General features: G+C 36.5%; 1 protein-coding gene and 1 long non-coding RNA gene across 2 annotated transcripts in view; one reads left to right on the top strand and one right to left on the bottom strand.

The window, feature by feature from the left end:
• The window catches only part of LOC140142344 (uncharacterized), a 209518-nt gene that overhangs the window by 13051 nt on the left and 181284 nt on the right, over positions 1–15183 (bottom strand). The gene's annotated exons all lie outside the window — the stretch shown is intronic.
• LOC140143073 (uncharacterized) lies at positions 650–14085 on the top strand. The gene is made up of 3 exons (XR_011857612.1): positions 650–820; positions 11358–11462; positions 13969–14085. It is a non-coding gene; the product is annotated as an uncharacterized lncRNA (long non-coding RNA).

Here is a 15183-nt window from a genome sequence, read left to right as displayed (position 1 = left end):
CAATACCACATGAAATAGGCAGTGTGTAATAATTATATATCACTGTTTCGTCTTAAACAAAAAGTCTGATCTGAGGAAGCCCATACATGCCATAGCCCTACTACTACCACAGACCACATCCTTGCCTTGTATTAATTACACTGATCACAAATGGGCATGTTAGAGAAAGCAAGAATTCTTGATCAAGGCTACTTTCCTATGTGAATTGATAACATAGGCCTACATTTCGAGTACTCGATCTTGAGTAGACATTATCAGACCCACCCTGATATACGGTGAGCTGTTTGCAGTAGATAGCAGCATACTAGCCTTAATGTAAGCTATTAGTGCATAGCATCAAACTAGCCCTAATACATGTATATAAGGTTAGCTATCTTCAGTAGACAGCATCAGATGTTTTGTGAATGTAAACACAATGCTATATTTTCCCAAACCAAATATTAACATTATTATGATAGGTGCTGTGTACATGTATAAAACCCATAATATTTAATATAATGAAAATGAACATGGTCATGATGGTGCTCAACACATAGACGTTTAAAGCATGTTAAGCTAAAGTTATACATCTTATGCGCTATCCTCCTTGATCCCAGAAATGAAGTGTTTTGATAATAGCTGTTTAATTTTTTTTTATTTTAACGAATGGCAGCTTTCAAATGGATAATCTAATAAAATCAAGGCAAAAGTGGAGAATAAGCATGCATCATACTAATGCATTCGAAGAGTGAATCGCCACCTGTGGCACGCGGAGGAACAAGAACGCCTATGCCAGTAACCCTGTCACCTACGCATCTGCAGCATATGGCATTCAAACAAGGTGAGTTTTGGAGATTGTTGTTGTATTGTTTCCTGGTTTATCACACTCCGCTAGTATAGGTGTATTTTGTGGGTAGCCTGCAAGGTACCTTTCACTTTTGCCCTTTGTTTAGTCATGTCATTCTCATTTCAAATTCATACACTCCTAGAACCGTCACTTAATCAGAAAAGCCATTCAAAACTGTATGCCCATGTATAAATATTGTATAATGCACTGGCTTGCAGTTCTGTGTATAAGTCACGTGTACACTACAAAATTTCTATACCGGCCGCCTGCAAGGGTAACCGTCGCCAAGGTACATAGATATGTACATACAGAATACCTACATGAGTAGTCTGTAGTACCAGTGCAAAACCACAGCTGTTGGGGGGCTGTGCAGTACCAACAGAGTACCTATGTAGGTACCTTGATGACAGTGTACCCATGCAAGTGGTCGCTGAAGAAAATCTTGCCTTGCAGGGTACAGCACACAATTACAATTATGCAATATTTACGCACCCTCACATATTTTATAATGGCTTTTCTTAGGAGTGTATGAATCATGCTTAAAGTTGTATAACTTTACACTGTTGCTTAAATTAGTTAATGCGTTGTTTTAATATAAACTAATAAGTTGTTTTGCAATTTGCAATTCATCATGCACTCCATGTAATCCATTCCATTCGTAACAAAGTATTTATTGTTATGATTTTTTATGAAAGTTTTTTTCTTACTGTTTAACAATTAGAAACAATACTCTCATTTTCAATACATTTTAATCTTCATCGCTAATCTTGATCAGTTACAGCATATCATGGTGGTTGTTAAACGTTTATGTGGCATTATGCAAATATTGTGTTAATTGAAAGAAATCCAAACATTGTTTTTATTTAAGACAAATCATATCTGCAAAAGTTGTGTTAATTGAAATCCAAACATTATAACAAGTGTTTTGTTTTTAGTTGAGACAAATCATTTTGTGTTACCCAGCTGATGAAAGCTATTTATGCTTTTCTGTAAAATCTTGTTTACAATTTTACAGAAGGTCCTGAACACAAAATGGTCTCAAATAACCAAAGAAAGGGACCGAAACTGTACTTGGAATTACAATAAATACCATGATGATACCATAATCAAGGTGCTTGCATTTGTTTGTCAGCTATCAACCACTTTGGTAGTTATGCAGAATATGTACAATATACAGCTACATGTATCAAGGCATAATGAAAGTTTTGGCAGTTAAAATCTGAATTCCTTGTACAGTTCTGGGGAACATTTTGTTAGTTCCTCTGTTTCAATTTGCAAAGTTATATTTTCTCAAATTTGTCTCCATATTAATTTTATGAAGGGACTTTTGTATCTATCCAGTCTGTTGTGGGTTTGGACTTGATAGTTTTAGTCCTAGCCTGCACCAGATTGTTTTAGTCCTAGCCTGCAGCCTGCACTTGGTAGTTTTAGCCTACAGCCAGCACTAAGTATGTACAATGTATGTATGGCCTGCAGTATGCACCATGCCTTCATTATTGAAAATTGCAGGAGGCTCCGGGAGCTCTGTTAATCACTCTCCTCAGTTTACTAAAGTGCTCAACATGGAGCTCAATCTTTTAATAATAATAATAATATTTATTTCTTATGCTTAATTACATCAAAAAAGAACTCAAGGTGCTTTACAAAACATGATATTAAAAGCACATACATTTGTAAATGTATAACTTTTTAAATATCTGTTTATTAAAACACGGATTCAAGAAGTGAGGAGCTCAGTAAATCATACTCCTGGAATGTTGTTAAGGAGAGCTGTAGGATAGGAGCGCTGATGTAATCGAGCTCCTCAAAAATGAAGGTCTGATGCACTAGGTAGTTTGAGCCCTTAGCCTGCAGTTGGTGGGTTTAACATGCAGTTCGCACTTGGTAGTTTTAACCCACCCTGCACCTGTTAGTTTTCGCCAGTGGCCCACACAGCGATATCTATCCATATAGAAAATCACCACTGCTAAAAGGAACTTACGTATGACTCAACACGTTGTCAGCCAATCACCATCCAGGAATCTTGATGTCATAAGAATGACGTAGTGTTTTGTTTCAAATTTTTACGTAAATTGTCAGTTTTCTAGCTTTTAACTGGTGTAACATTTGTTCTAGGATATCCCCTACCCTGGGAGTAGCACCAATGTAAAGCTTAGAGTCTCCTCTTTCATTGAATACCAGGTCTATGCAGAGAAAGTGGCGAGAGCCTTTCCAAAATAGTGGGTTCAAAGAAAGACTGCAATATGCGTAACAAATTTTAAATTTTTTTAAATTTGGTCATATTCGAAGAGGTCGTTGACCCCTTTTTCATTTGGGTCATAGGTCAGGATGGTGTCTGTGCAAAGCTACTAGTCTCCTCTTTCATTTGATATACTATTTAAGTTATATAACCTTTGGAAAGTTTTTCAATACCTTGTCTGCGAGTTGTCAGTTTTCTGCAGATTTTCTTAATCCTTAACTGTGCAATGTATAGGGGTTCAATTTTCAATTTGACAGATTACGCAGATTTTCAGTGTTCTAGCTTTGAATTGCTGTAATATTTGTTCTAGGATATCCCTACCCTGGGAGTGGTACCAATGTAAAGCTTAGAGCCTCCTCTTTCATTGAATACCAGGTCTATGCAGAGAAAGTGGCGAGAGCCTTTCTAAAATAGTGGGTTCAAAGAAAGACTGCAATATGCGTAACGAATTTTAAAATTGTCAAATTTAGTCATATTCGAAGAGGTCGTTGACCCCTTTTCCATTTGGGTCATAGGTCAGGATGGTGTCTGTGCAAAGCTCCTAGTCTCCTCTTTCATTTGATATACTATTTAAGTTATATAACCTTTGGTAAGTTTTTCAATACCTTGTCTGCGAGTTGTCAGTTTTCTGCAGATTTTCTTAATCCTTAATTGTGCAATGTATAGGGGGTTCAATTTTCAATTTGACAGATTACGCAGATTTTCAGTGTTCTAGCTTTGAATTGCTGTAATATTTGTTCTAGGATATCCCCTACCCTGGGAGTGGTACCAATGTAAAGCTTAGAGCCTCCTCTTTTATTGAATACCAGGTCTATGCAGAGAAAGTGGCGAGAGCCTTTCTAAAATAGTGGGTTCAAAGAAAGACTGCAATATGTGTAACTAATTTTAAAATTGTCAAATTTGGTCATATTCGAAGAGGTCGTTGACCCCTTTTCCATTTGGGTCATAGGTCAAGATGGTGTCTGTGCAAAGCTACTAGTCTCCTCTTTCATTTGATATACTATTTAAGTTATATAACCTTTGGGAAGTTTTTCAATCCCTTGTCTGCGAGTTGTCAGTTTTCTGCAGATTTTCTTAATCCTTAACTGTGCAATGTATAGGGGTTCAATTTTCAATTTGACAGATTACGCAGATTTTCAGTGTTCTAGCTTTGAATTGCTGTAATATTTGTTCTAGGATATCCCCTACCCTGGGAGTGGTACCAATGTAAAGCTTAGAGCCTCCTCTTTCATTGAATACCAGGTCTATGCAGAGAAAGTGGCGAGAGCCTTTCTAAAATAGTGGGTTCAAAGAAAGACTGCAATATGCGTAACGAATTTCAAAATTGTCAAATTTGGTCATATTCGAAGAGGTCGTTGACCCCTTTTCCATTTGGGTCATAGGTCAGGATGGTGTCTGTGCAAAGCTCCTAGTCTCCTCTTTCATTTGATATACTATTTAAGTTATATAACCTTTGGTAAGTTTTTCAATACCTTGTCTGCGAGTTGTCAGTTTTCTGCAGATTTTCTTAATCCTTAACTGTGCAATGTATAGGGGTTCAATTTTCAATTTGACAGATTACGCAGATTTTCAGTGTTCTAGCTTTGAATTGCTGTAATATTTGTTCTAGGATATCCCCTACCCTGGGAGTGGTACCAATGTAAAGCTTAGAGCCTCCTCTTTATTGAATACCAGGTCTATGCAGAGAAAGTGGCGAGAGCCTTTCTAAAATAGTGGGTTCAAAGAAAGACTGCAATATGTGTAACGAATTTTAAAATTGTCAAATTTGGTCATATTCGAAGAGGTCGTTGACCCCTTTTCCATTTGGGTCATAGGTCAAGATGGTGTCTGTGCAAAGCTACTAGTCTCCTCTTTCATTTGATATACTATTTAAGTTATATAACCTTTGGGAAGTTTTTCAATCCCTTGTCTGCGAGTTGTCAGTTTTCTGCAGATTTTCTTAATCCTTAACTGTGCAATGTATAGGGGGTTCAATTTTCAATTTGACAGATTACGCAGATTTTCAGTGTTCTAGCTTTGAATTGCTGTAATATTTGTTCTAGGATATCCCCTACCCTGGGAGTGGTACCAATGTAAAGCTTAGAGCCTCCTCTTTCATTGAATACCAGGTCTATGCAGAGAAAGTGGCGAGAGCCTTTCTAAAATAGTGGGTTCAAAGAAAGACTGCAATATCTTGTAACGAATTTCAAAATTGTCAAATTTGGTCATATTCGAAGAGGTCGTTGACCCCTTTTCCATTTGGGTCATAGGTCAGGATGGTGTATGTGCAAAGCTCCTAGTCTCCTCTTTCATTTGATATACTATTTAAGTTATATAACCTTTGGTAAGTTTTTCAATACCTTGTCTGCGAGTTGTCAGTTTTCTGCAGATTTTCTTAATCCTTAACTGTGCAATGTATAGGGGTTCAATTTTCAATTTGACAGATTACGCAGATTTTCAGTGTTCTAGCTTTGAATTGCTGTAATATTTGTTCTAGGATATCCCCTACCCTGGGAGTGGTACCAATGTAAAGCTTAGAGCCTCCTCTTTTATTGAATACCAGGTCTATGCAGAGAAAGTGGCGAGAGCCTTTCTAAAATAGTGGGTTCAAAGAAAGACTGCAATATGTGTAACGAATTTTAAAATTGTCAAATTTGGTCATATTCGAAGAGGTCGTTGACCCCTTTTCCATTTGGGTCATAGGTCAAGATGGTGTCTGTGCAAAGCTCCTAGTCTCCTCTTTCATTTGATATACTATTTAAGTTATATAACCTTTGGAAAGTTTTTCAATACCTTGTCTGCGAGTTGTCAGTTTTCTGCAGATTTTCTTAATCCTTAACTGTGCAATGTTTATGGGTTTCAATTTTCAATTTGACAGATTACTTAGATTTTCAGTGTTCTAGCTTTGAATTGCTGTAATATTTGTTCTAGGATATCCCTACCCTGGGAGTGGTACCAATGTAAAGCTTAGAGCCTCCTCTTTCATTGAATACCAGGTCTATGCAGAGAAAGTGGCGAGAGCCTTTCTAAAATAGTGGGTTCAAAGAAAGACTGCAATATGCGTAACGAATTTCAAAATTGTCAAATTTGGTCATATTCAAAGAGGTCGTTGACCCCTTTTCCATTTGGGTCATAGGTCAAGATGGTGTCTGTGCAAAGCTACTAGTCTCCTCTTTCATTTGATATACTATTTAAGTTATATAACCTTTGGTAAGTTTTTCAATACCTTGTCTGCGAGTTGTCAGTTTTCTGCAGATTTTCTTAATCCTTAATTGTGCAATGTATAGGGGGTTCAATTTTCAATTTGACAGATTACGCAGATTTTCAGTGTTCTAGCTTTGAATTGCTGTAATATTTGTTCTAGGATATCCCCTACCCTGGGAGTGGTACCAATGTAAAGCTTAGAGCCTCCTCTTTTATTGAATACCAGGTCCATGCAGAGAAAGTGGCGAGAGCCTTTCTAAAATAGTGGGTTCAAAGAAAGACTGCAATATGTGTAACGAATTTTAAAATTGTCAAATTTGGTCATATTCGAAGAGGTCGTTGACCCCTTTTCCATTTGGGTCATAGGTCAAGATGGTGTCTGTGCAAAGCTACTAGTCTCCTCTTTCATTTGATATACTATTTAAGTTATATAACCTTTGGGAAGTTTTTCAATCCCTTGTCTGCGAGTTGTCAGTTTTCTGCAGATTTTCTTAATCCTTAACTGTGCAATGTATAGGGGGTTCAATTTTCAATTTGACAGATTACGCAGATTTTCAGTGTTCTAGCTTTGAATTGCTGTAATATTTGTTCTAGGATATCCCCTACCCTGGGAGTGGTACCAATGTAAAGCTTAGAGCCTCCTCTTTCATTGAATACCAGGTCTATGCAGAGAAAGTGGCGAGAGCCTTTCTAAAATAGTGGGTTCAAAGAAAGACTGCAATATCGTAACGAATTTCAAAATTGTCAAATTTGGTCATATTCGAAGAGGTCGTTGACCCCTTTTCCATTTGGGTCATAGGTCAGGATGGTGTCTGTGCAAAGCTCCTAGTCTCCTCTTTCATTTGATATACTATTTAAGTTATATAACCTTTGGTAAGTTTTTCAATACCTTGTCTGCGAGTTGTCAGTTTTCTGCAGATTTTCTTAATCCTTAAGGGCGTACTACACCCATATATTGGTTTGATTGGTCTAAAAAAATATTTTTTCATTTATAGCGAGGCGATATATGCACGGATCATGTGAAATAAAACATTTTACAAAAAATAAATAAAAAAGGTGTTTTTAAACCATTGTATAGTAAGTCATTTTAGCCCTATATATTTTTTGTTTACCGTATCCTGGTAACTCAGATGCGTGTTTCATAACAAACCATAATTTATTCTTTTCAACATGTTCAAGTAGGGTACATGAATAGAATACATTAAATCCTTTGTTATACTCTCTATAGAAAATCTAGTGGTGCTTGCAAAATATATAACACTGAATAAATTAAATAAACACTTACACAATAGATGCATAGTCATTAGTCAATTTGATATTGATGTTGTTATTGATGTGTTGTTAGGAGAAGAAAAGGCTATTAGGTCACCGTATGTCAGGTTATAGGTCAATTGGTTCAGGTCAAATTTAAGCATCAATTTTGAATACACATGTGAGAGTCTGTGATACAAAATGTATCATAATGAGGAATAATTTTGATATTCTGTCTTTAACTGGATATATATCGAGAAGTGCAAGGTGGATATACTAATATACCTTGGGATGTAATTGGTGAGTACAATTTAGAATGCCTAGTTGAGATGGATTTCACAAATAAATATAAAATAGTTACCAAAATCACAAAAGCTAAGCTTACGGAAAACTACCCAATATGGTGGTATAGGTGACAAGAAATACAATTTTTTCAACATTGCTGTAGTATGGTTGTGGTAACCTGTTACCTATGGCTTAATTAAGTTTCAGTGAAATAATGTCGCAAGTTAAAAATACAAAATATAGCTCAACATTGAAAATAGAAGCATTTTAACCAGTTCCTTTTTTGATAGTTGTGGAGCACCAAGTTCATGAAGTCATAAAAGAAATCAGGAACCACTTATTCCCATTTTACATATCAACTTTATTTCCCTAACGTGTTAGCAACACATATCCAAAATTTTAACGAAATCCGTTGATATTAAGCTTTCCAAAATGAAGTGAATTTAAATCATCAGTGATGTACCACCTTTTGGCTTCTACTTTTAAAAGCATGTAAGCTACGTTGATACCGATGCCACCAATAAAACGAGAAGATTTGCCCCTTCATTTTGCATACCACTTTGTCCAATTTTTTTTGTAATTTCTTCACAAAATGCAAAAAAATGTAAAAAAAAATCAATGGGTGTAGTACCCCCTTAACTGTGCAATGTATAGGGGTTCAATTTTCAATTTGACAGATTACGCAGATTTTCAGTGTTCTAGCTTTGAATTGCTGTAATATTTGTTCTAGGATATCCCCTACCCTGGGAGTGGTACCAATGTAAAGCTTAGAGCCTCCTCTTTCATTGAATACCAGGTCTATGCAGAGAAAGTGGCGAGAGCCTTTCTAAAATAGTGGGTTCAAAGAAAGACTGTAATATGCGTAACGAATTTCAAAATTGTCAAATTTGGTCATATTCTAAGAGGTCGTTGACCCCTTTTCCATTTGGGTCATAGGTCAGGATGGTGTCTGTGCAAAGCTCCTAGTCTCCTCTTTCATTTGATATACTATTTAAGTTATATAACCTTTGGTAAGTTTTTCAATACCTTGTCTGCGAGTTGTCAGTTTTCTGCAGATTTTCTTAATCCTTAACTGTGCAATGTATAGGGGGTTCAATTTTCAATTTGACCGATTACGCAGATTTTCAGTGTTCTAGCTTTGAATTGCTGTAATATTTGTTCTAGGATATCCCCTACCCTGGGAGTGGTACCAATGTAAAGCTTAGAGCCTCCTCTTTTATTGAATACCAGGTCTATGCAGAGAAAGTGGCGAGAGCCTTTCTAAAATAGTGGGTTCAAAGAAAGACTGCAATATGTGTAACTAATTTTAAAATTGTCAAATTTGGTCATATTCGAAGAGGTCGTTGACCCTTTTCCATTTGGGTCATAGGTCAAGATGGTGTCTGTGCAAAGCTCCTAGTCTCCTCTTTCATTTGATATACTATTTAAGTTATATAACCTTTGGAAAGTTTTTCAATACCTTGTTCTGCGAGTTGTCAGTTTTCTGCAGATTTTCTTAATCCTTAACTGTGCAATGTATAGGGGGTTCAATTTTCAATTTGACAGATTACGCAGATTTTCAGTGTTCTAGCTTTGAATTGCTGTAATATTTGTTCTAGGATATCCCCTACCCTGGGAGTGGTACCAATGTAAAGCTTAGAGCCTCCTCTTTTATTGAATACCAGGTCTATGCAGAGAAAGTGGCGAGAGCCTTTCTAAAATAGTGGGTTCAAAGAAAGACTGCAATATGTGTAACGAATTTTAAAATTGTCAAATTTGGTCATATTCGAAGAGGTCGTTGACCCCTTTTCCATTTGGGTCATAGGTCAAGATGGTGTCTGTGCAAAGCTACTAGTCTCCTCTTTCATTTGATATACTATTTAAGTTATATAACCTTTGGGAAGTTTTTCAATCCCTTGTCTGCGAGTTGTCAGTTTTCTGCAGATTTTCTTAATCCTTAACTGTGCAATGTATAGGGGGTTCAATTTTCAATTTGACAGATTACGCAGATTTTCAGTGTTCTAGCTTTGAATTGCTGTAATATTTGTTCTAGGATATCCCCTACCCTGGGAGTGGTACCAATGTAAAGCTTAGAGCCTCCTCTTTCATTGAATACCAGGTCTATGCAGAGAAAGTGGCGAGAGCCTTTCTAAAATAGTGGGTTCAAAGAAAGACTGCAATATGCGTAACTAATTTCAAAATTGTCAAATTTGGTCATATTCGAAGAGGTCGTTGACCCCTTTTCCATTTGGGTCATAGGTCAGGATGGTGTCTGTGCAAAGCTCCTAGTCTCCTCTTTCATTTGATATACTATTTAAGTTATATAACCTTTGGGAAGTTTTTCAATACCTTGTCTGTGAGTTGTAAGTTTTCTGCAGATTTTCTTAATCCTTAACTGTGCAATGTATAGGGGTTCAATTTTCAATTTGACAGATTACGAGATTTTCAGTGTTCTAGCTTTGAATTGCTGTAATATTTGTTCTAGGATATCCCCTACCCTGGGAGTGGTACCAATGTAAAGCTTAGAGCCTCCTCTTTCATTGAATACCAGGTCTATGCAGAGAAAGTGGCGAGAGCCTTTCTAAAATAGTGGGTTCAAAGAAAGACTGCAATATGCGTAACGAATTTTAAAATTGTCAAATTTGGTCATATTCGAAGAGGTCGTTGACCCCTTTTCCATTTGGGTCATAGGTCAGGATGGTGTCTGTACACATTTCTGATTGGACAATCGCATGATTTCGGGTGCCGTCTATCAGCCCGTAGACGACCCCACGTCATCATGCGTCTTGATAATGCGTAACATGCGTGTAGAGGTGTGCGTATGTATCGCGCTGGATGCGTAGACTAGTGCGGAATACGCGAACACGCTAGCAATACGCGCAACAGAACATGTGAAGTTGTACAAGTTTCGTTCATTTTATAATGAGAGAGTTTTTATGACGGTAACTTAGTTTTTGCTTTAAAAATTTGCTTACAGTTATTAATATTTAACTGACTAAGAATGAGAATAAACGATAGGAATTTTTATTTTGCCTATCCTCTACCTATGATAGACGACAGGCAGGTCCAATATTTTTAATGAAATCCGTTGATAGTAAGCTTTACAAAATGAAGTGATTTAAAACATCAGTGATGTACCACCTTTTGGCTTATAACATTAGAAGCATTTACGCTTCATTGATACCGATGCCACCAATTGAACGAGAAGATTTGCCCCTTCATTTTGTATACCACTTTGTCCATTTTTTTTCTCATTTCTTCACAAAATGCAAAAAAATGCAAAAAAAATGCAATGGGTGTAGTACCCCTTAAGGTCACGTTTTGGACTTCAACATATGTATGGACTTTAACTATGCAATATGTGTATGGACTTCAACTGGAAGAGCACATTGATCAATTAGTAAAGAAAATAGGCAAAATTCTGCACATATTTTTAATTAATTATCCTTTCAATAAGATTTGAAGGATCTACTCCAGTAATAATAGGTAGTATTGCAAATGTTAAAAGAATTTGTCATTTTGTTTCACTTTACTTAACTTAACTATCATAATTTTATGACTTGTATACTTTTTATTTCTTCATGCAATGTACAGGTGATGATGAGTGTACAATACCATGTAAAAATGGTGGTACATGTTTCAATGGAGCTTGTCAGTGTGCACAGGGATGGACTGTAGAATACTGCTAAACTAAACAAGGTATATACATCACATCTGCTTTGTATGCTTTGTTTTTAAAACATAGGCATACAGACACTGTGGAAGTCCATGTTTACAAGACCTATTCCAGAGGACACTACACACCATTGGAAAGAATTGAGCCTATAGGTTCCCCATTCAAGATATAATGTCAGGTCCATGGTGTGGCAATTACCTGTCAGATTTGTGTGTAAACATTCACAATTTCAATATGTGAATGTCAGTCCTCAGTTGCCTGTGTAAAATACAAGGTCCATGCATATGCACAACGCAAGTAAGACATGGTCTGACCATGGAGGGTGGACTTACGGAGGAATCCTTTTACTCTTTTCTTTTCCTTCTTTATTCCTAGCAAAGTCCAAAAGTTAAGCTGGATCCATCTAATATTACGCTGCCAGTCACAGGATCTAAAATTGTATAGAATAGGATATCTAAAATACCTAAGAGTTCCTTCTCCCTAAGTCTAATCTCCATGGTTAGATCGGTCTAAAGTTAGACCTGGTCTAATTTATTTTGTGCATGTGGACCCAAGGGATTTTAAATGGCTCATAAACTTTTGTATTACACCCCTCTGTTCTAGATGTATCGATTCTGCCTTCAATTTAGGTTATGACTGTCGACTGCGGAAACTTTGTAGGATCGATATGTAATTGAAAAGTACTAGGCATGCACCCAAGGCCAGTAAATACAGCACTGCTTTTGGCACTTGTGTGGGAATTTTGTCATTCAAAGTGAACACTTCAATGACTGAACATTCTTCCTCAGTACAATCTGATCCCGGGCATCAGATGAAGTTTCTGACTCTTGATTCATAAAGGTTCATCAAGAATCCGACACTGAATGACACCCTGTTTAAAGGATGTTCCTTTAAGTTAGTCCACAGATATAGGGTGCACAACCTATAAGTTCCCCCTAATGCTTTTTGAGATAAATCGAAAATTATTTAACGAAATGTAAAATTGTAAAAAGTTAAGAGTAACCTTGTTTGTTTTACAAATCTGGACCAATTTGTAGTGTCACACATCATTGCGTTTGGTCACAATGGTTCATTATGTAAAAAAGGGAGTTTTAAAAGTTGCACCTGAGTCCATAGGAGTCAATTGTCAAACAATACAGTATGTTAAGCCTGTCCATGTGTTTGTAATGGAAATAATGTTTAGTAGGGGATATGTCCTCCTGCACTGTTGACAAGTGCATTGCAACGTTGCCGCATGCTGTTTATTAAAGTCTGGATCCGTTGCTGGTCCATGTTGTTCCATACATGTTGGATTGCTCGGGTTAGCTCTTGCAGTGTTGTGTTTTCATTGATAAGGTCAACCTCATTTTTAACATCTCGGCCATTTATCATTAAAAAGAAAAGAATTAAACACCTGCTTTGCTTTTGAAAAAGAACAAGATTAAGTTTTCTTTTACAAACACATGAATATCCCTGGTCTACTGTATTGTTTGAGAATTGAGTCCTATGAACTCAGATGCAACTTTTAACAGTTTAAAACGGGCTCTTTTACATAATGAACCATTGTGACTGAACGCAATGACGTGTGACGCTGAAATTTTGTCCAAATGTGTAAAACAAATAAAGCTACCCATATCTTTTTACAGGTTTGTATTTCGTCAAATATTTTTCGATTTATATTAAAAAGTATTTAGGGGGGAACTTATAAGTTGGGGACCCTATATCTATAGAGAATAGAGACATATTGATATTTTCTTAATAATGTACTTTTCTGTAATGAATGGTGATTAAATGGTTTCTGTTGCAATTAGTGGTGGGTTAAGTCCTGATTTTCCTTAATTTGATTGGCCTATTGAATGTATATGTAGTATTTGAAGAGCTCCGTTTCAAAAGCCCTTACATCCACTTCTGGCTGAAATTTAGTTATTGGCATGATATTATAGTGTGTATTAATTGTATTTACAGACCTTTGTTATTTACACACGTTCGTGCATGGGGGGCCAAAGTCCAAACCACATACTTCTAGTTCTAAACTGTTGTTGTGACGATCTTGCGTATGTTGAAGCTGGTTGCTCATTGTCAATACATTGGCTATAAGCAGGTGAATGATCATCATTCATATTATATACTGGGAAGAGAGTAGTTTTTGGCCCCCACAAAAATGTGGGGCTTCTGTTATCATCCAGATGGTTGCATGGGTGTCTACCTGGTTGGCTATCAGTCCAGGCATCCTCAGAACCATTAAACAACTGTGCTGCATGCAGAATAAACCCAATAACCGATCAACTTCAAAGTTGCTATATTATTTGTATTTACACACCTTTATGTAGGGTCACCTTAAGAACCGCATAATTCTAGTTTAAAATCAGGATTGGTTGAATTAAATGGCATGTGCCAGTAAAATAAAATTGGGTCATTTCATTTCAGTTTTGTGTAAATTCAATGCCAAGTCTTCCAGTTCAATAATTGTCAATTGCAAGTTGTACAAATAGTGCGATATACACTTCATTGCCTTTACACATTGTTGTGATCATTCTTATTTTTCTCCAGGGTGATGAATTGACACATATGTACATAGTTGAGTCAGACCAGACAACAAAGATATGAAATAGGAATAGAGAACAAGACATTAGTCGAAGAAACAGAAGATGGGGACTAAAACTAGAGAATTGATGATACCACGTCAGATCATTTTCAGCAAAATAGATAGCAAAGCATAAAACTGAGTTACCTTACCATTGGTGATGCAAGACAGATCGATAACGCTTAACGCATGGAAGCAAAAATACGTGTTAAGGCAGAGCACATAAATTTGTCATGCCTGGAATCTGTGTGCAAATACACACTAGTTGAATTCCATATTTTTTTGAGGTAGTGGCTAAACATTGCCACTTTATGCTGGGTCTGTAGTTGTATTGCTGAAATCACCGATATAAATCTTTTGCAAGGCTGAGTGGCAATGATTAACTGACATTCCTCATGAAATAATCCTTTGAATAATATTGTTATGAACACGGCAGAGTATAGACTATGCCATAGTCGATTTTTGATAAATAAAAATATGTTATATAATCATTATGAACACATTCAGTTGAACTCAATATTATACTGTACTGATATTATTTTATTACATCAAAATAATTGTAAATGGTTATGAAAAAGTTTATATAATTATATTAACAGTAAAGTATATACGTAGGCTTATTGAATGCTACATATTATAATGGCACTTCAATACTGAACAGTTCTAATTTTAGAATCGACCAGTTTAATAATCGCGAAAGCCCGAGTTAAAAGTCGACTATGAGCATTGCATTTTTAACAGGACTTTGACCGGGGACTTCGTCCCTAACACACACTGACAATCATACTTGTTTATCAAACCAATTTAACCGCAAAACACAAAAGCCTGTACGCATAAACGCGCTCATGCTCCTAGTACACAAAGAGCCGCATAGTTGTGTACAATGTAGTTATCAAAGCTTACGGCACGCGCCCGGAGGATTTAAACCATAACGAGATCTGGGCGACCAATCACAAGCCAGATCCATTTAAAGATGCATTACATCATGGCCAATTTTAGTAGGCCAGTAATCTGACAATCTCATCCATAGACAACCGCGTTAAACTTGTTAACGGCAATCGAAAGTCAGTAGTCCACTTGGAAAGCCAACAAACAGAGGGAGTACGGTGGCTAAAAAGATCAGATGTGAAAATCTATCAATTGTGCACAAATTAATTAAATCAAGAGTATGCACAATGGGC

The sequence above is a fragment of the Amphiura filiformis genome, chromosome 20 (assembly GCF_039555335.1).
Source record: "Amphiura filiformis chromosome 20, Afil_fr2py, whole genome shotgun sequence".
Taxonomy (NCBI): domain Eukaryota; kingdom Metazoa; phylum Echinodermata; class Ophiuroidea; order Amphilepidida; family Amphiuridae; genus Amphiura; species Amphiura filiformis.
Note: the sequence above shows the minus strand (reverse complement) of the source record. Positions and strands in the feature narration are given on the sequence as shown.